The sequence below is a fragment of the Cyanistes caeruleus genome, chromosome 18 (assembly GCF_971803275.1).
Source record: "Cyanistes caeruleus chromosome 18, bCyaCae1.hap1.1, whole genome shotgun sequence".
Taxonomy (NCBI): domain Eukaryota; kingdom Metazoa; phylum Chordata; class Aves; order Passeriformes; family Paridae; genus Cyanistes; species Cyanistes caeruleus.
The window spans coordinates 6,273,127-6,296,765 of record NC_141718.1 but is presented as its reverse complement, the minus strand read 5'-3'; the positions used below and the strand labels follow the sequence as shown (position 1 = coordinate 6,296,765).

The following is a 23,639-nucleotide window of genomic DNA, read 5'->3' as shown; positions in this document are numbered from 1 at the left end:
ATCCTATAAAACCAGCTGTTAGCAACAGGAATCATAAACTGCATGCACACACAAAGGACTCCACAGCTTCCACACACAGAAAAGAAACTCTATCTTCTCTTATCCCATGTGAGCTTCGTAAAATGTTTCTACTGTACTTGGAGCTTACAAGGAAGAAGTAGGAAAGCGCAGAGCTGTGCTCAGATCCATCTCCAAACACCTGGAGTGAAGGCTGCTAAACATCTGGGACTGTGGTCATTCTGATTAGGAGCAGAATTGGGCTCCTCCCTGTGAGCACAGGGAGATGCTGGAACAGGATGCCAGGAGGAGCTAGGGCTGCCCCACCCCTGGAACTGTTCAAGGCCAGGTTGGACAGGGTGGAGCAACCTGGTCTGGAGGAAGGTGTTCCTGCCTGTGGCAGGGGGAAGAGGGGGTTTGGAAGGTCCCTAGCAATCCAAACCACCCTATGATTCCAGAAATCCAACAAAGCCAACCATTCTGAATGTTGGTGTAAGTAAAATAAGCTTTTGTCACAAGCGCCTTTACAGAACAGAGCTCTGCAAAAATAAAGATACCTCAGTCAACCTCACTCTTACATCTTTTGGAATCTGTAATTACACTCCACCAGACCTGCATGCAGTCACTGGCACACACACACTGCAAACCAGCTAATTTTGTCAACAAGGATAAAGCTCACTTCCAGCCCTGGAGAGCTCTCACAAATACAGACTGATACATGGGGGTGGGGGGAGGAAACATCTGAAAGCTCAAAAAGTAACTGAATTTAGAATATGCACACTTCTCCAGTCTCAGGGTGTATGGCAACCCACAAAAACACGTTTAGAAATTCAACCAAACACACAGAGGGGAGCAAAACTCACCCAGGTACGGCAGCATGTCATAAAATGAGTAATGGTACCACTAAGACTCAATTGACAGCAAGACAACAACAAGCAAAATATATTACTTCATTTCATCTTTCCCTTGTGCTCCCTCAATAAATCCAATGCAGGGAAAGCAAGATTTGAAAGCATGGATTGGTAACAGAGAACAATGAAAGAAACCAGCAGAATCAGAGGAAAACACACAACTAAGCAACGGGAATAAATTTCATTTTTAGCTCTGCAAACCCATGATGGAGAGCACACGCTGCTCACCCAAGGAAAACAGCACCAGTGTATCCATCACTGCATTGCTGTGGGGGGTCCTCCCCAAATCCAGCCTGACCCATCTCTGCAGCTGGGGAAGATGGACAGGCTTCCCCACACTCGCTGCACACAGCTAGTGATGGGATTAGGCTGGAAAAGACCTTTAAGACACCACAGGTATTTTCCAAGTTCGTGCCCTAACTTGTTCCATGCTGATTTACTCACACTCCTGTATCTCAAGTTTCTTCTTGCCCTTTTCCCTGACAGGATTTTTACAATTATTGGTCAGCTTTTGCTCTAGTAGAGCCCAAAATTATTTACCTTTTAGAGAGAACACAGAGCATCCCTTTCCCACCCCATCCCAGGGACAAGGCTGTCCAAGAGAGTTACCAGTTTGCAGCTCTATTATCATTCTAACTGCAGGGAACAGACAGGTGAGTTGGGAACCTGGTCACCTGTCATTAGTCATGTAACACTTTCAAACTTGTCTTTGGTACTTTAACATATTAAAAACGCTGCTCCTGCACATTCTGTCGTGTAGAACAGGGAGGGGGAAAAGCCACACTGAGCTCTCAGTGGACATGGTTTCAGTGGATTTGGCATGCGATGCTTGTGAAAGGGTCACAAAACAAAGCTAACCCATTGATTGCAACTTCAATCTAAGTGTTTCTACAGTAAACAAGTGCTGGTTGCAATTCACCATGAATTGAAAAGTTAACAAGTCCAACAGGAAGGGAATTCAGTGTCTTTTTCTTCCAGCCCATCCCAAGGGATGTACATTCTCAACTACTTCGAAAAGAAGTAAAAAATACCATGTATGTTTTCTAGGAATAGTTAAGTGAAAAGGTTTGTGTTTTGCTGTTTTCTTTCAAACTCTAGCAGCAAAGGAGAAAAAAAATCCAACCTTTTACCCACTCATCAATTTAATAAAATGTCAAAAACACACAGGATCACTTGAACATGTGGATTTGACTCCATTATTATACCATATAATTTCAACAGCCTGTGGTTTTATTGTCCACAAAAAGCAATAACTTACTGAAGCAAAAACAACAGTGGTATTGCATTTGTGGCACAACACCCTCACAACCTTAAAGCTAAAACTGGTTTATATTTCCTCATATGCAAAAGTCATCAAGGCTTTTTGGGACAATTTATTTTTCTTTAAAAAAGTGAACAGGTGACAACAAAGCTTTATATTTAACTAAATAAAAATGAAAAGTCGTCATACGCATTACAGGAATTGCTTTATCTCAAATGACTCAGCTGTGACCTGTCAGAGGCCAGTTAGCACTGATACTGCTGCATCAAAACCAGATTTCATTCCTTACCTTCCCTGTGCCACCTATCTCTAATATTTATGGGCAGCCTGGTAATGGAGATTAGGCTATGACTTATCAGGCTGCAATAAGACATGTTAACATGGAATTATGGTCCTTTAGCATAACCAGTAATGATGGGTAATGTTATTTACCTGAAGAAAGAAACATCGCTGTCACACAGCTGCAGCTCTTTCTACTGAGTGTAATTTAGTTCAATCATTTATAAATGCCTGCCTTGCTTATACTTTCCATTTTAATTTCCTTGTACTCCTTTAGTACTCCTTGTACTAAATCTCACCATATTTAGAAAGACAGCTTGGATGTCCTACATAATAACCTATGAATGTAACAAAAAGGAAAGCCTGACACCCTCTATTATTTTGCCCAAGTGAGTTCCATTAACCAGCCACGTCAAGCCCAGGCTCACACTGCAAACAGAGCCCACACCTGAGGCACAGCCAGTCCCACACCAGCCATCACCCCTGCTCCGTGATGTTTGTGGAACAGATGGAGACATGATGTGTGTAAATAGCTCTCAGGTCACACTTCACGTTCCCAACATTTTTTTTTCCCCCCCACCTCTCTTCCTCACCACAAAATGATGTGGTGGAAGCTGCACACACAACTGTGTGCACTGTTCTGGACACATTCTGTCATTTCTTCAATCCTTAAGCTAAACTCAAGACCCCACGTCTTTGCTCATCTCTCATAAAAGCAGCTGAACACCAATGAGAGAAAAACCATTGCCAAGCAGATGTGACAGATGTTGAGTCACCCTTCCAAGCCCTCCAGCCTGCAGCACCTCTTCCCCTCCCTCTGCCACAGGATGGTTTCCCTCAACTGGGCCTGACTTGCAAGACAAAAAAATCATGGCAAATCACAATGTAACAATTATGCTTCTAATAAAAATGACAATTTCTCTCCCTCCTGTGGATTTTCCCCTCTCAGGCAATACCAGGGCTTTAGGAAATCCTACTTATGCTTACATGGCAAGCACTGGGGGACCGCCCCGCAGCAAATTCGTAATAATCTGCCATGATTAATACAGCAATTCTGCAAACACCTCTAAAGAGTCTATTATATTTTGAGGTCCAGCACAACAGGTTTCACAGGAGGAACAGGTGGACAACAAGATCTTACATTAAAAAAAACACATTGGCCATGAGTAAAAAGTGATAAAAATTCTAAAAAAAGCCAACTGGATTTTTGTTTAAGTTCTCTGGCCAATTTTGCTAGTGATTAACAAAAGAAGCCCTTCAGAAGCCTGCTCATTCACAAGCCCACTCATTTATTCTCTGGATGCTTGATGTGATCTTGGCACGTATGTAGACACTTGAAAAGAGATTATATTCATCCGCCAATACAGTTATGACTTTGCTAATATGTCTTTCCAGTCCAGGATATTTTTAAGCAATCTGAAGACTAATGAATCATAGTAAAGAAGAATGTTACTGGGCAGAATACATGAGGCATGAAAGAAGACGACAGACAGCTGAACAATTAATTTTCGATTACAATTAAGTGAGAACACTTTCTGAGAACATTTGCTCAGGGAAGACATCACTGGGACTGTCGTCACAGCAACATCACTCAAACTAGGCAGGTTCCCACAAACAGAAAATATCTGGTGAATTTTACAGACCAAGCAAGTTAATCTTGCATATAAAATATGAACACGCAGAGAAGAAAACCTGATTCTTAAAACTGAATAAACTGCACAGACTTAAAGCACAGACTGGATATAAGTGCCTGAGCTTGAGCTGCTCATCCCATAGGTCTATTCTGCTAAAGCATAATTATCATCATACACCATCATCTCATGGGATTGCCCTGAAATGTTCTCAAAGTGGTTAGCAGAACTCTGGCTGTGCTAAATCATTTTCAAATTGGTGCTACTCTTACTGAGTAACTCATCATCTATTCAGAGAAGGGGGAAGTTAGATGGCTCTGTGTGACAATTTCCCATTTTACTTCAATTTAGTTAATACAGGGAGAAAAGAAGAGGGGGATTCAAAAGCCAAGGAACTTTAAAGAAAACAAAAACTGGATTACACCCATGAGATATTTAAAAGAATACTGGATTTTAAGCTCAGAATTGCAATATTCAAAGAAAAGCAGGCTAGAATAGACCAGGAGAAAAAAACAGCTATGAGCCATTAAGTCAGAATTAACAAAGAAAGAAAAAGTGCATTGGAGACCTTTTTAATAATGTTACAAGTATTAATCCCTATTAACTATTAATTATAGGGCTGAGGTTCTTTTCTGAAGTTCAACACAGGGTATAAAATACTGTCCCAACAAGACTATTCCTGGTGGGGGAGAGGAAATTTTGCAAGTGATTTCTTTGCTTTTTCAATCCCCCTGGTTCCCCCAGGCTGCTGTTCCAGCCACCAGCCCTGGTGAACACACCTGGTACAACAGGAGGAAAGGGAGACACAAGTGCCTCTGATTACAAGTGCATGCAGGAGAAACAGGCTTTACAGAAAGGTACTGTTTTAGCTGAAAATAAATTCTTAATAAACAAGAGAGCTGCTAACTCGGGGTGAGAGCGCTGCATTACCTAGCAATGCTGCACCCAGGCTTTACAAAACCAGAGATGAAAGGACAAATGCTCTTTAAGGACATGCACATTGAAATCCTAATTTTACAAAATGGAGGGTAAAGATGCTCCTGAAAGAGAGGAGTAAATGCCCAGAGGAGAAGGGGCATTATAGGGTTTTTTTATTATTATTTTTACTGTAAGAGATTTTTAGCAATGGAGGGATTAATTAATCTGCTTTATGTATTCGATTTATTCACATACACATCATGTTTGTTCATTACACTACTCTTTCAAACCATGCACATACACACAGAATTCATTGGAAGCCTGAAACAACCCACCTCTGAGCAGATGCAAGACTTGTAAAAGATTAATAGGCACAACAAGCAATCTCGGCTGCAGGGGGAAAAATATCCTAGTTAAATATTTCAGCGCTTTCATCAAACATCTGTCCTCTAGGCTGTGCTTGACAGAATGGCAAGGTAGCTGCTCACTCTGCTTGGTTTGTGGGGTGAGGTTTGGTAGTCGAGGGGCTGGAGGTGCTGTAGGGGTGGTCCCTGTGAGCAGCTGGCAGAAGCTTCCCCCTTTTCCAGTGGAGCCAAGGCCAGCTGGCTCTGAGATGGACCCACCACTGGCCAAGGCTGAGCCCATCAGTGACATGGCAGAGCCTCTGGGATGAGTGATTTAAGAAAGGGGAAAAAAAGCTGGGTAGGTTTTAAGATGTGATTATTTCTCACTACCCTACTCTGATTCGAGTGGTTATAAGCTAAAATTTCCCAAGTCGAGTCTGGTTTGCCTGTGATGGTAACTGGTGAGTTATCTCTCCATCCTTATCTCGACCCACAAATCTTTTGCTGTACCTTCTCTCCCCTGTCCAGCTGAGCTGAGTGACAGAGCAGCTTTGGTGGACACCTGGCATCCAGCCAGGGCCAGCCCACCACAGTCACAAAGATTAACAGACATCTGCTCAGCCAAAATCAGCTTGTTGGTGGAGTGCCAGCCGAGCACCCCAGAGTAACTCAGCATCCTGTTGGGAGCGTGTGAAGACGTTCCAGTACCAGCTCCCTTCCAAACGCCTCCCTCAGAAGATAACAGCATGGGCGGGGTTGGATGCTAATACAAAATCAGCTGGTATAATACATGTACACCACACTGGGAGCCTGCTTCCTAAGGGTGGGAGGCAAAGGGAGGCACAAATCCAGAGCTGCCTCACTTCTTGCTCAATCAGCCATTTGTGAAGGCAGCAAACTGCAAGCTGCAGTAAGTCTCAGTGCCAGACAATCAAGGCTGCTTGGAAATGGCAGGGGCTTGTTTTTACTACCCTCTCTCCCAGTGCTATAATAGAGTAAGAACAGGTGAGTTTTGAAACACTTCCCACGTATTCCAATAAAAGAGAGATGTGGAAGGACATTGCTACTTGAGGGAGATGCTGCAGGTTGTATTTTACACGTGAAGCAAGTAAAAAGGGATCATCACTCAAGCAGTTCACCTCTGCAAGAGGATTTTGGGCACCACTTGCTGCCACTGCAGTTCATCCTTCACCCATCCTGTGAGGATGTTTGCTCACACCATGCCCACCTGCCCTAGCACAGCAATGCTCTCAAACATCTACCCTCATCACCATGGGACTGCTCAGGACTATCCCATGCCCTAAAAATACTGAGCAGCTCCTCAGGCAGGGTTCTTGGGCAATACCAACCCCACTGCACACAGAGGAAAGCTTAGGGCAGGCCAAGCATTTCTGGGGCACAGCCCATGAGAGCTCCATTCACAACTCGACCTGGAATGAACTAGGAGCAAAACAAATAAAAGCCTAGGAAAAGCTCTGACCTCCTCTACTCGAAAATCAATGTAGCACTGTGGATGTCAAACCCCTTTGGGACCTGACAGGCTGCCAGGACACCCTCAAAGGAATCCCTAAACTTGGCGTTTCTAACTCACCTCACATGGCACAATCACCCAGGAAAGGTTAAATGCTCTTCACTCCCAAAACCAGAGGGGAGGTCACGTCTGCACTGCTGGCCCAAGGACAGCCAGCTGCACCATCCTCCCCTCCAGCAACAAGTCACTGTCACCCCCACACACAAACATCCTCAGCTGCTACAACCCCACTCAGAATCAGGTCTTTAAAACAACTGTGTTTTCCAGGGTTGTTTAAAACATGTGTCACAAGCTCAGCTGAGATCCCAGGCACCTGCTTGGGAGAAGCAAGGGAGTAACAGGAGACACAAAGCATCCAAGCATGTGAGAGCTATTGGAAATGCCAAGGGGCAGCCTTTCAAAACAGCTTCTGCCACCCAAGGATGGGTCCTACCAGCCAGAGAAATAAAAGGCTGTTAAAACTTGGCAGGACCACTTATCCCTACTCCAATGTCAAATGACTTCTTGTGGCACCGCGTGACACTTCCGGCATCTGTCACTCAGAAGCTGTGTGGTGGCACAGCTCTGGCTTTGGAGGAACATTCAAAGCCAAGGATTATCAACATACACCTTCATCACCTGGTGCCTCTTCCCAAGCACAGCCTGAAGGGATTTCCCTGAAGCTGTGAGCAGCACAGGAGTACAATTACACTAACAGCAGCTTGCCTCCCAGAAGAGCGTACCTGCTTTCCAACAGGCACTAAAAATAAAAATAATTTTCAGTGAGGCACCCAATGAACAAGCTGCCTTTTTTCTTAAATGAGAGCAATGAAGTACTTAGAATGTGTAACATTTAATAATATTTAAAATGTAGAGGCAATAGCCAGGCTTTAACAGCTCAGAGCTGCCATTAAAATTAATAGGGCTACCTACTAATTACCTCTGAGGATCAGACCTTTGGGTGCCTTGAGGATTTGCACTCCTCCCGTTTAAGAACTCTTGCTTAATCTCTGTTTAGTCTTCCTCACCTTTTTTTAAATAAGCCTACAACATAATGCTCCTTTTTTTATTTTTATTTTTTTCTTTTTGAGCAGCTATATATTTCACACTGCCACCCACAAAACAAAGAAATCACCAGGCAGGACCACAAATGGTCACTCTAGCTGGACAAACAGCGAGGCAGTGAGTCAGTGGCACACCTGTGTCTATGCAGAGACCAACATTAAGTGATACCCAAGGCCCATAATCGCTGCCTCACAAGGACTCCTCCTGGAAACTCAACCTGTGTGAATATTCAAACACTGCTCCTATCCTCCTGTGGCAAGTTTGAGAATCCACATCATTAACTTGGCATCAAACCCAGAGCGTTTCCTCTGCTGAACACAGCAGGTCTGATCAGCAGGAGCATCTCCAGGATGGGAAAAGGTTCAGTGTGTTCATATAAAACAACTCAAAAACCAAAGAAGGTCCCTCCCAGATGTGACAAACCACACCACTGGCTCCTGAGCATCCCAGCACAGCACAAAGGGTGGTGGTGCCAGCCCCCAAACTCAGCCAGAGCTCTGCACCTCTGAGGGGCAACACGTCTCCCCTTCTCTGGGAACTTCCAAACGAGGTTTCATAGTTCACTCTCAGCACTTTCACTGAAAATTTAATTATATCTTTATCCAGTTAAGGTCTGGCACTTCATCTACGTAGAAGCCATATGTCAAAACACCCTGCTGAAAGTTCCTCACAGAAATAGTATGCAAAAAGAATTGCTTTCATGTCTGAGTGGCTCTCCTCCTGTTCAGGACAGGGCTATCATGTTTTCCATAACTTGTTCCGTTTATTGTCTGCAGTCAAACAGCACTGCTAGCATTGTTACTGCCAAGTAAACCATGATATTATTATTCTCCTGAGAGTTAATCCACAACTCACTGAAGACAATGGAAAGCCACCCCTTTGCTTCTACAGGCTGCACATCAGCTCGCTGAGCCACGCTGCTGGTTAAGTACACATTTATGACATCAAAGTCATCACTAACACCAGTCAGAGGGGCAGACACACACCCAGCCCCAAACACTGCTCTGTGCTGGTTCCCCAGCCCACCCACCCATGGATTCCTGTCAGGCACAAAGATTATGGGATCCCTCTCTTCACAGCACTCCTATTTGAGTGTTTTCAGCTCTTACACATCAAGCCAAGCCTCTCAACAAACGGAGGGGTATTTGCCAGGGCTGTCTCCAGCCTAGGGCAGCACTGTCCAGCCCCCAGAGTGAGGATTCTGCACCCTCCTGGGGGCCAAACGGCTCGGGCTGTCCGCAGGGGAGCACCACAGGCATTTAGCAGCATCATTGGATTCATTAATCAAAGCCTTTGTGCAGAGTCATGGGAGAGGAAAAAAAAAAAAACCTTCCAAGTTTTGCCACAGCTTCTCACTTTTGCCCTGCTAAGAGGCCACACCAGCACGTTTTAAGGAAGCAGGGAATATGCACATTTCCACCCTGAACCCTTTCCTGGCCATGCCACCCTCTTCAGATCCACTTTTTTCTACAAACCATCTCAAAGCAGAGAAACACAAGCTTTCTCCTTCAAAGACCAGCTGTCCCTCTATCTGAAATACATTTCCTTCTGTATTTTCCTATTATGCAAAAAAGGTGCAAGGAAATATTTAAAAGGCAGCAAATTAAAGACTTATAAAAGGAAGACTTAATCAGCCCATGCAACGCAAAGCCCTTAAGACTTGATTCAGGGCATGGAAAGTTTTAAGTTTCTTTAAAAGACAGAATATTTATATCAACAAGAGCATCCAGATTTATAGCAGCAGGAAGAAAAGAAGAGGGGAACAGTATGCATCAATGCTTGGAAGGAATATAAATCTGCCTGCTTCAAGTGCAATTTAAGATCTGAACTTACATATAAATATAACAGTTGGAAACTTTCTGTGTCAACACAGTCACTCCCTTCCCTCAGCTGGTTTTATTTCTCCTTTGAACACTGTGCAGCAGAGCTGTCCCTTCTGCCCTCTCTTCCCAAGCCCCTGCAGATGCTCCCACCTGCCCTGGGGATCTGGGGGACCCCAGGACACCCCAGGCTCAGACTTGCAGCAGCTTCAGGCTGTGCCTGCCACCAGCACCACAGCAAACAGCACATCTACATTGTACAAGGCTGTGTACCTGCAGATGCAACTTTCCAGAAAATTCAGCAGCACTGCAATGAAAGGATCATTTTCAAAGCTTCAAATCCAGGTGCTTAGAGTTAATTAAGTCCATTATTTGACTTCAAAGGGAAAAAAATACATTAAAAAAAAATCAAAACGAAAATAATTTTCTTTCCACAGCTAAAGCGCTACAAAATCCATTTTATCTTTACATATCCACATCCTCTTTACAATGCTTTTTGAATGCTGGGCATGAAATCCCATTAATTTATAGGTACTATTAAAGGCATCTGAATTTAATATTCAAATGGCCAAGTTGGTTTTTTTTCCCCCCCTTTTCGTATCTTAGCAGAAAGCAAAAGCCCCTCTCATATTAAACGTGCCTGGTGAAAACACAGCTAAGTAAGGCCAGCATCCCTCTAGCTCCCAGGATATTTAAACATCTAACTTGCCAGGATATTTAAACATCTATGATAATGTTCCTTGAACCCTAAAAACTGACATCATCTCTGCCTTAACCACCTCCTTCTCTTGTGCCATGCAGCTGATTATCCTCTGTTCCATGGGAGCCAGGCCACATCCCAGAACCTCCTCCAAGCTCCCTAACCTACAGGTCTAAAGAGGTAAAGTGATGGCTTTCCCCATCACTCTGTGGCTCAGCTGCTCCATACCATGGATCATCCGTTCCACCCTCCCAGGAAATCCTGCATCTCCCCCTCCCAGCTGAGCACCATGCCTGAATTCCCCTTATGGATCCCAAATTCCTGTATTATCCAGTGTCTGCATAATTATTGAGAGAGGATAGATGGGAGGAAGAATCCATGAATCTTTCATTTCTCTCAGGAAAATGAAAGAATGCTGCAGGCCAACTTTCCACTGATGTTTTAGTTGCTTCATTGAAATCAACTGTGTGTTTTCTTCAGACAGTTGTTTTGCATGATTCACTGTGAGGCCATTAAAACAACTGTACTCTTGAATTTTAAGACTATTTGTGCTACCACACATAGCCATTCCCCCTCTTCTCTCCTCAGCACCGACAGCCCTTTATTTTGCTTGTCTCTCAATAAGATGAAAGAAAACAAGGCACAGGAGAAACAGCACCCACACTGTCCCATCCATGAATCAGCCTGGCAGGATATAATTCTCACAAGCCAGGGAAGGGGGGGAAAATTCAGCTGCTGGCAAATTTTCAGCAGCCAATATTCCTTAGAAACACATAGATTTGATTAAAAACGTTTGTTTTCTGTCCAAATCTGGTAGGAGAAAATGAATGGTGCTCTTTGTTAGCCATCAATCTTCCCCACTTGTCCATGTGCCAGATGGCACCGCACTTCATAGGAGGAGGAACAATAAGCAAAGAGTCAGTTGTGCAGTAAGTTTGCTTATAATCATTTCATCTCAAACAAGCAAAAAGGAGAATAAGGATAGAAAGATGTGAAGAAGAATATTTACTCAGCATTCATTCACTTTATTTATTTTTTTATAACTAAACCTCCACTCTTGACAATGCTAATTATTGACATCTCTGAATTTTTTATTCCCCCCAATGGATTTTGCATTTTTAAGAGAGTTTCAAATGGAGTGTGACCAACTTGTTATTAAACAGCAAAATGGAAATATTTGTAACCTGCAAGGGCAGCCTGACTCCTTTGGCACTGACAAATGCCCCTTCCCCAGCCCCAAGAGCTTCCCTGCTGCACAACTGAGACAGAAGGAGGGTGGGAGAGAAGCTGTGAGCAAGGACAGGAGCCAGAAACCCACCCCAGCCCCTCCATTTCCCTTAAAACCAAATCCATTCCAGGTTTGGTTTGTCAAGAGGGCTGTTAAAAACAAACAACCAGCATCTCTCACCGAGATGACTTCACGTGTAAGTCACCGAGCCGCCGAGGAGGAACCCCACGGTGCCATTTCACAGAGTCACACTTGAGAGCCGAGCTGCGCCTCGAGATTTGATACTGCTCAACAGCATCTGCTGGTATTGTGCCAATAGCATATGCTGGGAGCAGATATGGATTCCAATGCCAGCAACAATATATATTTTAAACCCAGCTACAGAACAACACAGCAAGGGGAGCAGCAAGGCCTCTCGAGTGCGAAGCAGAGCCTGCATGAACTCCCACAGCCAAACTCCAACCCAAAATTTAGCTGCAGGTCCGTGATTGATGGGGAAGCATGGCCATGGAACAGCTACATCAGATGAGAGCCCCAGGAGCCCAGAGGGAGTGGAAAGTGAAGGGGTCTGCCCAAGCACAGGCTGCAGGAGAGGGGGAAGTTCCCTGGCTCTCACCACCAGGATGCACAACTGGCTGCCTCTGCTGTTCATAGAGCCCCACTGCTCCTTCCACACCTGCTTTAAAATGCCACCAAGGGCATGGCAAAGGCAGCTGGCACACTGAGCTGGGGCTCAGAAACAGCTCAAGGCTCCCTGAACCAGCTCTCAAGAGCAGCATTCTGCTTTTGCTCCTTAGTTATCACAAAGATGAGACACGCTGAACCAGGGGCTCTCACGTGTCCGCAAAGCGCTGGACATTCACTATGAGGATTTCATTCAGTCACCCACATATTAAAGACAAAAAATTAAAATAAAATAAAATTAAATAAAGCCTTAAAAATTTTGGCCCTGTCATCCCTGGCAGATGAAGTAATCCTAGGGGAAACATTATTGCCTCAGCTCTAACAGATCGGATTTAGACAGCCGGGATTCATTCTTTTGGCTCTGCTGTTGACCTACTGCTTGAGCCTGTTCATCTCCCCTCTGTACTTCTGTTTGCTCATCTGCAAAATGAGCAAGACACTAATCTCCTGTTCAAAGCATTTTAAAACTGTGGTTGGAATAGCTAACTGCTGCCGGTGTGAAGAATCACATCACTCGCAATCTTTTTTCCAGCTGTTAAGAAGTTAATTGCTTGATCTGAAGTGATCAGATGGGTTCCTCCTCTAACCAGTCCTTTCTAGCAAACTGAGATCTTGACATATCACTGAAAACATCTTGCAGAATTAATGGTCTAATTTCTCTACCAAATGTATTCATTCCTCATCTGACAGTTTGGGGAGGTACAAACTCAGGCAGGGAAAGACTCTTTGGAAAAAAAGAAGTTGCAAGTAATAGCACCCACAGCCCCAAAAAAACCCTAAACAAACCTACAGAAACCAATTCACCTGGACACCAAAATGTCAAGAGAAATTACAGCTGCCTAATACCTTAAAGATAACAGCAATAGCCCCATGGTTACTGCATTATCCAGCACCAAACAATTTCATGCTCTGCAACTACATCACGGAAGAAAAAAAGTCACAGTGAGCCTTGGCAACATCTTAAGTGGAACAAAGTGAAAACCAGCCTGAGCTACAATAAGGGAGCTGTTCCTGTTCAAAGTAACTTAATCTTCTAATACGGCTGTGTACTTTAAATGCACAGGAGGAAGGAGCTTTGAGGCATTATCTGCTGCAGGCAGAGGATCTGGGGTAAGCAATACTGGCTGCTGCTGCTCAGCACCACACGGGCACGGTCAGAGCTGCCAACAGCTGGAAAAAGGGTCAGCATTTTGTGCTTATACAGGTTCAAATAAATTGTTCTGATTGGTACAGACCCCAGTTTTAGGGGTGCAAGCTTTAAGCCAGCTACAAGGCTCGCTGCACAGCCTCGGTGTGTAGGTGCACTCAGTAAAAAACCACAGAGATAGCACTGCTGGGTTTAACTGTCTTTTAAATGAAAAATGCAGAACAGATGCAAGTGACAGAGGGAGTATTTTTAGTCTTGTTGAAAACCTTGGTAAGGGAGGCACAGGGAGATTAACCTGTGAAACATCAGAGCTGAGAAGTGTATTTAAGTCCCAAGCTCATGTAACCAGCCTGTCTCTCCTAGTCTATTGAGTCTGAAACTGAGCACTGCTCAACACAGATCATGAGAGAGATTCAGTTTCCCAAGATACCATCTCAATTTGCTATCCTCACACCAACAAAGCAGCAACATCCCTGGCTTTCACACTAGTTGCTAGCATTCCCACAAAGGAAAAACTTTTGTCTTTTTTTATACTAATTTAGTTTTAATAAGCTCAGTTCCCATTTCGGTTTCTCTGCAAGACACAAAGTTATCACAGGAGGCCTGGTAAATTATGCACTTTTAAGGATAAGGTGAACTTCAGACTTAAAAAAAAAAAAAAAAAAATCTTAAACCAAGATAAAGCATTTTGCAGAGCAGAACTGCTGAAGACATTTAGTGTTACAGTGGGATCCCTCCCTCCTCCTGGAGCGTGAAAAGGAAAGTATCAAAGAGTGACAAACAGAGAAGAAAGGGAGTGTGCCTATCAGGCTGTCAATCTGCCAATAAATCCCAGCGCTCTGCTAATGCCTTCAGTTCCCCGACACGTCTCACACTGTTTAAAGACACTGTGATGTGCACTCTGAAGAATTCAAGGAGGTGGAAGCAAAGCCCAAGGCCTTTATGCTTAACTGCTGAGGAAGAAAAGGGAAAAGAAGAAAACCCTCAGCTACGAGGATTTAAGAGACTGCAGTGCTGAAGTGCACCTGCAGCCTCTCCCATTTATCACCTGCCTCTATAATTTATAGATTTGCACTTTATGCCAATACCCATGTGAGTACTGATGGGGGAATATCTGTGCATGGCACAGGCTGAGGGAGTCAGAGAATCACACCTGCCTGCCCAGAAAAAAAAGCCACCATTGGACCACGAATGAGAAATTCAGGTTTATTTTTTTTCTTGAGTAAAACAAAGTGCATCAGATCCCAAAACACTGAGCCCTGGGGGTGAAACTCTGCCTCATCCAGCTGACAGAGCTTGAAGCTGGCTTCAAAAGCAGCACAGCTCATCAGAGCAGATTTCCACCAAACCCACATGGCAGCATTCCTGCTGTTCATCTTTACCACCACAACTGGCTCACAGTGCCCAGCGAGGTCAGGACCTTGCTGCCTTTTTTTGTTCCACAAGACTTTTCATGCTTCTTCCCAAGAGTGAGCAGCCTGCTCCACAGTGAGCCGGGCACCTGGCTCTGCAGGGGTGGATTAATAATCACAGTAAGATATTAAGGCTGGCTGAATGAACCATGTATCCCCAAACTCCAGTCCCTTGCATTTTCCATTTCAAATTTCAAAAATATTTCAGCTCAGTCTTTCACACCATATGTTAAGTACAGGACATGCTATATTTCTTTAGTTCCTTATACTTACTTTTAAAAAACTTCAGAACTATTTCTGATTTTTAATTATTTTTTTCATTTTTACCAATTTTTAAGTTATACTTATTTTTAGATAGTATTATTTTTATTTTACATTTTTTTGTCGTTTTTCTTTTGAATCTATTTACATTTTTTGACACTGGTCATTGACAGCCACCATGTACAACTCAGGCTGTGTAACACATGTACCATGCTGTGGTTTCTGCCCACTGCAGTCAGCTCTGCTGGAACGTTCTCCAAGTACAACCCAAGTTTTCCCATGAAAAGTCTCCAGAGCAAGAAAATCCAGGCAGCAATCAAACACCATTACAGACAGACCCTTTGATATGCGCACGCTGTATCAAAGCCAAAGAACAATTCATTTAAAAATACTCACCATGGGCTATTTTTAAATTAGATTTTATATTTATAACGCCACAGTGAGAAATGGAGATTTCTATTTTATGAGGTGTTTTTTAAAATGTGGAAGCTGGGGAGGGGAGAAGAAATTTCTCCATTGTAATAATGATACAATTTTAACTGCCAGCAATGCATTGCATTTGTCTGATGAGTCTCAGAACAACCCTTAACCACCCTGCCCTTCCCGACATTGATGGATTGTGTAATTCCATGAAGTAAAATATAATTATGGAGACAGATGAACAGACACCCAAGAAACAGCATAAAAAGGTATTGCATAGCCATAAAAAGCAATATTTCATATATAACATTATTAAAACTAAGGAAATGTTATCTAAGAAAGGGTTATCTGCATAAAGACTCTTTGCCTATTTAAACTCAAAAAGAATAGATGGAATTTTGTTCCATGTATGGTCTATCCAGAATTTATTTACACAGTCATTTTAAAGCAGTATTTTAAGATACCTGTATCATTATGCAGACACACTATATGAACTTAAAAAAATAACACATTGCAAAGCTGCCAGAATTTCTCTCTTCCCCCAGCCAACCTCAGAACACCTTCTGCATTACCCCTCTGAAAAGGTGATCAGGCTCTAATTTCTATGAGGGCAGACAATGTCTTGGGAACGCAGGAAATCCCAGGGGAGCACATCTCAGGCTACAGCCACTTCCCAAAGGTAATTCCTGAGCTCATTTCTAAGTGATGGCACACATTCCTTGGCAAGGCACAGCACAAATATTTCCTGCACGCATGAACTGCTGGGAGCCACCACCAGCCTGCTGCTACTCACTGTGACCTATTCAGTTTGCCAACCTTCCATCCCAGACTGCAAGCACTTTAAAACAGACAGTATTTGTTGCTCTTTTCCATTCCTTAACACAATAGGACTAATCCTTGTTCAACATTTAAGGGTGCTTCCAACAGGAATAATCTCCTCCCCAAAGCATAGCTGATTTTTACCCTAGCACTGATGGTGTTCACAGTGAGCAGAAATACAATTCCATTTTCTTACTAAAGAATTAGTCTATAAAGCTGAATTACAAAGTGCATTTTGCTGTCTACATCTTTAACAGCCTTTAATAACATACAGGATAAAAGACCACTGAAGAAGGGAAAAAAAACCCTTAAATAAAAAGACCCGAGCAGCAAACCAAGCAACATGCACATATATCTTACGTACACAGCCTCCCCCTTCAAATCGCTTAAGAAAAATGGTTTCTAGACAGATGGTGTTTTCCCTGTCTTGACTCCAGTTCAAACCTCCTTTTTGGAGAGACCAAGTTTTCCACTGAACTGCACATTATACACCAACAAAGAATAAATAGGCTAAATATAGCTTGCAGCCAAATCGCTGCAGTCCTGCAACGCAGCATATTCCAGAGTCCTTTGAGGACAGCCAGCATGCTGGCAATGCAGCCTGAACTATGTTTAGGTCCTCCACTTTATAAATCATTACCTCCACACCAGTCAGTGCCATCCCCTGCAGAGCCCTCGTGGAGCTCTCAAGAGCAGAAGCACTGGGATATGGAGCCATTCCTCCCTAAGCTGCTGTCTCCTTTGTCATGTTCTCCCAGTCAGCAGTGAGAGGAATTCGCTGTCCCAGCACTGCTCCTCAGGGAGTGGCATGGAGCGGCTGGCAGGGCTCTGCACCACCACAGGATGCCCATCCTCTCTGGAGCACACAGCCCACTGATGGTGTCAAGAGCTCAAGGTGGGGAAGGCAGCTGCTGGTGATCTCACCTCTCAAAGCATCCCAGAAGTGACAGCTGAGGCTGACACCAAGGACCAGCACTGCTGCTAAGAACTGAAGAAAAATCCCCAAACAAGAGCTACACACATTGAGAAACGTTGTTCAGGGAAATTCTGTGTCTATGTGCTTTCTGTGATGCACCCCAAGAGGTGTGCATTTCTTTCCTCTCCCCTTAGGAAACAAGTGCTGAATTTGTGGTTTTCCAGCCTTGTCTGTCTTCTAAGTTTGTGGCAGCTTGTCTAAAGCACAGGTCACATTTCACCATGCAAAGCACAGCACTTCTGCTCCACAAACAGCAAACTGTGACATTCAAAGGTTTGGCACCCTCCTGGTCCCCTCAGGACCAAGGGTCACTATTGTTTGCTGGTTTGCTGCTCTTTTTCTTTTCTTTTTGGGAAGCAGTTGTTACCTGACCCACTGGGAGCCAGCTGACCCCAGGTGAGCTGCTGCCTGTCTACACATTTATTTATTTAGGTTTTATTTCAGCAGGCGAGCTCCCTGTCGCGGTGGCAACGCAGGAAACGCTTATTGTTTTACATGTTTACAAACAGCCCCTTCAGATCTCCCTTCCCTCTCTGTCCCCTGAGGTAATATGTATTGTAATAAATTCATAATTCGCATTAGGATGATTTAAACAGCTTTGGAGTGGCATGTTTTAGTGCCTTGATTCAATTGTCTGCCTCTCACACTGACAGCCGCGCTCGCTGCAGCTCCCGGGCGGTGGGAACTGCTCCTGCCTCCAAACAGGGATAAACAAGCAGGGAGAGGAATTAGGAACAACCTCATGCAAGCCCTTCACCAAGGAGATGGGATAAACACTGCTGTCTCACCCCAAGCACATTGGGGCTATAAAGCTTTCTGCTTGGGGCTGCTTTTGGGCAGTGGTATCAAGGAGCAGCTTTTCATCACATTTATTATAAATTCCTAGCATCCAGGCAAAAAATCCTAGCAGGTTTATTACCACCAAGCCTCCTTCAATCCATACACCATCTTGCAAGATGTTTGTAAAGGAAGGAAGGCTGGGTTGCCACAAGGGACAATGAGATAAAACTCTTTGTCAGAGGGAAATGCCCAGGAGTCCCTCTCTTTGTTTAAGGATCTTGAGCAATGAAAATCCACTGACAAAACACCAGCACTTCTGCTGTTGTCACAACACAAGGAAATTACCCTACAATGTGACAGCAAAAGTTGGCTTTTAAATATTATAACCACTGCCTCAAAAGGTAAACAGCTGCATGTAAATACATAATGGATCCTGGATAACTGCTTAGTGTTTTCACCTTGTACCAACCCCAAACCACTCTCTAAGTACTCACCAGCTGTTAGTCACTGCCTGCTTTCCCTACAGATGCAAGAATATGCAGATGAACAACAAAAGAATAAAAATCAATGTCACAGCTTTGCTTTGATGTTTTTAAAACTGCAAAATTCAGTACACATCCTTTCTATATTCATGTTGCAACTTTTGTAAGCCATGCTGGTGGAAGTATCAAAGCATCAGCAATTACAGTTGTGACAAGAAAACCATTATAAAAGGGTCACACTGTGATTAAAGCATATTTTGCTATTACAATCTGGATGTCTTTTTTTGTTGTTTTTAATTAGGTGCATTCTAGTAAAGATTAAAAAAAAAAAAGTTTTGTTTTCATTTCCTAGCACCCAACATAGAAGAGGCTGTAAAGATTTGTTCCATATGGCTGGATTCAACCTTGGAAGTCTTTTTCCATCTAAATCATGCTATGATACCCTACCTGAAGACACTACATCAGCTATGAGGATCACTGATACTTGGGGTTAGAAGTGCTTTTTTTTTGTTATTTTCAGCCAAAGGAATCCACTGCACCTTCATAATCACAGAGGAACACAAGGGACTGTCCCACACTGAACCCAGCCTTGGGTACTGTTTGACTAACAGAGGTTCATGAAGCAGCAGCTCACCCCAGAATCACCATCCACATGTTTCAGGGGGTCTATTCCTTCCTGCATTCACCTTTTTGACACATAGGACACTCCATGTCCCAGCTGCATTCTCCCAGCCAAGTGGAGATACTGCCTAGTGGTATTTGCTGCCTTTCCCATATCCCTCCTATCCCAGAGGATTAACCATCTCTGATCAATTATCACCAGCACCTTTTTCTGTATTTGCCTGTATTGTAATTCCTCAGTTTGATCCTGTTTCCAGGCTCTAATCCCAGCGTCTGGTGCTATTATGTTTTACCCTATTTCTGTTACACTTCTGCTCTACTCCAGATCAAACTGTAATTTTAAACAGCAATAGCAACAAAATGACTTATTGTACTGCAATCAGCCAACTACACAAAGATAAAACTAATCATTTAATAAGTCATCCTAGGGATTTTTTTTTTTCCATCTGTAGCAAAGGGCAGTAATACATGAGATCACCAATTAATCAGGCTCTAAGACATTTTCATCTTTGGCCCTCTCCTTTCAACCACAGAAGTGCTGTTTTCTGCTGCCTCACATATTGCTTAATACACTTACTCTAAATCCAGCTGTCTTCAGAATAATTTCAATTCCAGATCTCCTCTTTTCTCCGTCATGACCCTCACGGAGTTGAATAACGTCACACTTGAAAACACCAAGATGTGACACCCTTGGATCCCATTAATGCTGAATAAAACACAGCCTCAACCTTTTCTCCTCCCCCTGGCTCCAGAGTCAAGCCTGGTAAACACAAGGGACTGCTCTGCCAGGGAAGCCACGCAAAAAAGTCTTTAGAACAATGACAAACTTTTCATTTCTGCACCCCAGAAAATCCAAGAGCTTATACAAGATAGATACTGTATTTAGCACAATCCTCCAAACCTCAGAGCAAGCTGTCAGATCTCTCATAACTCATTTGGGATGCACTCCTCAAAAATTCAAACCTCAGAACATATGTGCCCATTGAGATAGGGCATAAAATAAAAATTAAAAAAAAAAAATCAACAGAAAAGTCAACAACAGTTTATAAAGAAGGATTATGGATGCAAAGAGATTTGCATCTGATATATAACCAAATCCCAGTGATCTGGATTAAAGCAGGAAAGCCTCCTTTAGATACCCAGAAAGTCAGGGGGAAAAAAAAGAACAATTAAAAATTCTACAGGGGCATAATTTAGCCCCTAATGCAAAGCAGTTTCATTATTCCAAAATGAAATTCAGTGGACATAATGCCTCCCAGAGTTTGAAAAAAGGTGCCAGGAAATGAGAATCAGTTTATGCAAAGAAAATTAAGGAGATTATATGAGGTTGGGGAAAAAGGATAGCCCTTTCTCCTTCCACCTTCTGGCATCTTTCATTCCCAGAAAAACAAGCCACAGCAGAGCAGAGGGTGGGGAAGAAATGGCCATGAATCATTCACACTGGAGCACTCCCCCACAAACACCAGCTTTTCCCCAAAGCTGCATTTTAGCCAATTTTGGCATTAATTATTCAGTTCTGGTCAAAGGCACGAGGTGCCCAGCAGAAGCAGGGCCAGGATCCACAGCCCCCGGAGCCTTTGGCTGGCAGCAGTGCCCAACCTGAGCTGAGCTGTGCTAAGGGAACACCATGGCACTCCCCACCATCAGCTCCTACAGCAAAGGGATGTTTTAATTAACACAGTGTCACGCAAGAGAGAAAAAGCATATTTCGACCTGGATTAGCATATGCTTCACTTAACAATAATCACCGCACTCACAAAGAGCCTGACAGCTAAAGCATACACTGAGCTGGGCCTAAACAAGTTTCTGACATCAGCAAAAAAGGTATGAATTAAGAAAAATACTGTCTTTAGCTGACTTTAGTGCCTTTTAAAATCACATTGCTGTTCCCACATCCTATGGAGCTCTTCTATCCAACTCTTGTGGCACAGACCGAGGCAAACCCTGACTTCCCTTTAACAAACTGTGTATGCTCTCTGACAACTGGGGTTTTTTGTTTCCCAAGCAGAATAAAACTAGTTCCATCTGCACTGTAATGAAGAAAAGATTGCAGAGCTGGAATCCAAGGATGTCAATTGAGACTTCTTAAAGACACAAGGTCCTTCAAGCTCCTGCAAGCTCTCCAGTGCCTGAGGAGGGGTGAGCTGTACAGGGCAGCTGAAGCAAACCTGAGCTCCAAATGCTCCCCTGTTTGACCTAGTACTTGGCTACCAAACAATTCACAAGCACACACTGAACTTACAGAAAGGAAATACACTTATTTTCTACTTGGCCAAATAGCGAATTAGAGAAGAGTCAGAAGTTACTTGATAATGGCAGCAACCAGTGCAGTTCTTAATCACTGACAGTAAGATGTAGCTAAGTAAGCATCTTAAACCGGGAAATTCCCAATTCCTTGCAAAAGAGGGAAAAAGAAAAAAATAAAGAATCAATCACAAGCTGTCATGATATCCCATTGTTCAGCACTGTTAGCATTAGGAAACAGTCACAGGGGATTAAGGCAGCAGAGAACGTGTAGTAGTTCCTGACTGCAAAGCAAATGCAGGCTGCCTGGTAACACATGGCACAGGGCTGTGATTAATCATTACGATGCGACAGAAGGCGAACCACTGCGAGATAATGTCAGCAGCTGAACTGTGCCCTGCCTCTAATGACAAGTTGCTTATCCTAACATGCTCCACATTTGTATGACTAAGAAAGCATCCCCAGCTTGCTCAGTGCCTTCTGACCCACGGCCAAAGACTGGAGAATGCAGCCAGCGGAGGGGGCAGGTTAAACACTCGGGGCTCAATCCTTGCAGGTCCAAAAGCATCTTTGATGGGACCCGGTGTGGAGAGTTTCTCCAGGAAACCACTGAAAACCACTGCCTTTCACAACCCTATCACACCACACTAAGGGGCTTCTCTGGATTTACAGCAACAGTATTTTGCTAGATAGACTGCAAACGGTGGCAGCCTGTGGTGAAAGTAAAGGTGCTATTTTTTATTTCTACTTTATATCAAGAAGGAACCTAAACTTCCAGGAACCAACATCCACAAAGTATCTTGCAGAACAACTTTCCCTGATACTCAATGAAACTAAAATTCAACTGACCTCTGAAAACTGTGCAGGTGGTTTGACCTATACTCAGAACTGATTGTTTTTTGTTGTTTTGTTTGGGTCTTAAACACATGGAACAAGGAAAACTCAAAAGCTCTGCACCATCAGCAAGGGAAAAAAGGAAAACCTACTGCATGCTTCATTCTGCCCACTGCCATGGGCCATTAGTGAAGTTCCAGTCTGCATTAAACAGCATTTCATGGGAACAATTATTTATTAAGGGTATGGACAATAGCATTGATTGTTACAAGTTTGATTGATTAAACAGACAAATTGGCACAGTTTTTCCCTCCCTGCCTGCCATATGTTTCTTCTTAAACATCTGGCAAAGTCTTTGTTTTTCTTGAGTAACCTAACAGGTGTTGAACCAAATCCTTAATGCTTCAGTTTTCCCCTTGGAAGCACATGAGTGGAGAAGACACAAGAATACGGCATTTCCAACATCTCTCCTTCCTTCTCCTCTGTAGTGGCCTCACTGTGATTAAAAATAGAGAGAATTTCAGATCCACCATTAAAGTGATCCTTTGATGTGGAGAAGACTCTTTACATTGAGACAAGGAAGTCAGACCTGGTTCCAGTGATGCATTTTCCCCTGTTCCTTTTCACAGCACAAAGGATACAAAATTTAAAAAAAAAAAACAAAACAGAAAAAATAGAGACTTCTATCAGCCCTTCATACTGCTGCCATTAGAAATGTTTAACATTCTGCCTCCCTTCTGAAGGGGGTTATTTGTGCCTTCTTCTTAGGTCTCTACAAGCCACAGTCTCCTCTCTGCTGCTGCAAGTCACTGAGTGCCACAGTCAAGCCCTCGCTTAAAGTCCCATGTTGGGCATTGCACCAAATTTGTAATTCAATCTGAAAGCACAGAAACACAGGTGCCTAACACTGAGAGGGCACTCTTTATTTTGAAAAAATGCAGCACCACTTTAGCTAATTAGGTCTTATCTGTTTAAAGCTACAGGATAGTTTGATAACAATTAGGAAGGACTCCCAACAGGCTGCTGGGATCAAAGGCCCTTTCTGCTACGACGTTTAACAAGGAAATTAACACTTTTGCCAAGTAATTTGCACATGCTGCCAAAGTTGTTTTAACTTGCTGTAATATTTTAGTTTTAAATATGTACCTGCAGAGATGCAGCTTTAATTTAAGTGTTCTGTGTGCCAGCTATGGGCTCCCTATCACACCACCAGCTCCCATTTACTGCTGGAGGGGAGCTTTTACCAACAGGATAACTGAAGTGCTTGCTTCTAGTCACTTCAAGAGATAAAAAAA

General features: G+C 43.4%; 1 protein-coding gene across 36 annotated transcripts in view; it reads right to left on the bottom strand.

Moving 5' to 3' along the window:
* Positions 1-23,639, bottom strand: part of FBRSL1 (fibrosin like 1) — a 502,421-nt gene that overhangs the window by 434,514 nt on the left and 44,268 nt on the right. Inside the window, exon 1 of one of the 36 annotated variants that reach the window (XM_086856154.1) lies at positions 8,772-8,862. The exons of 33 other annotated variants lie outside the window; for them this stretch is intronic. The gene's annotated coding sequence lies outside the window, so the exon portion shown is untranslated. Of the gene's footprint in view, positions 1-8,771; positions 8,863-23,639 lie in introns of those variants that run through there. 2 more of the 36 variants (XM_086856151.1, XM_086856124.1) reach the window with 2 other exon arrangements.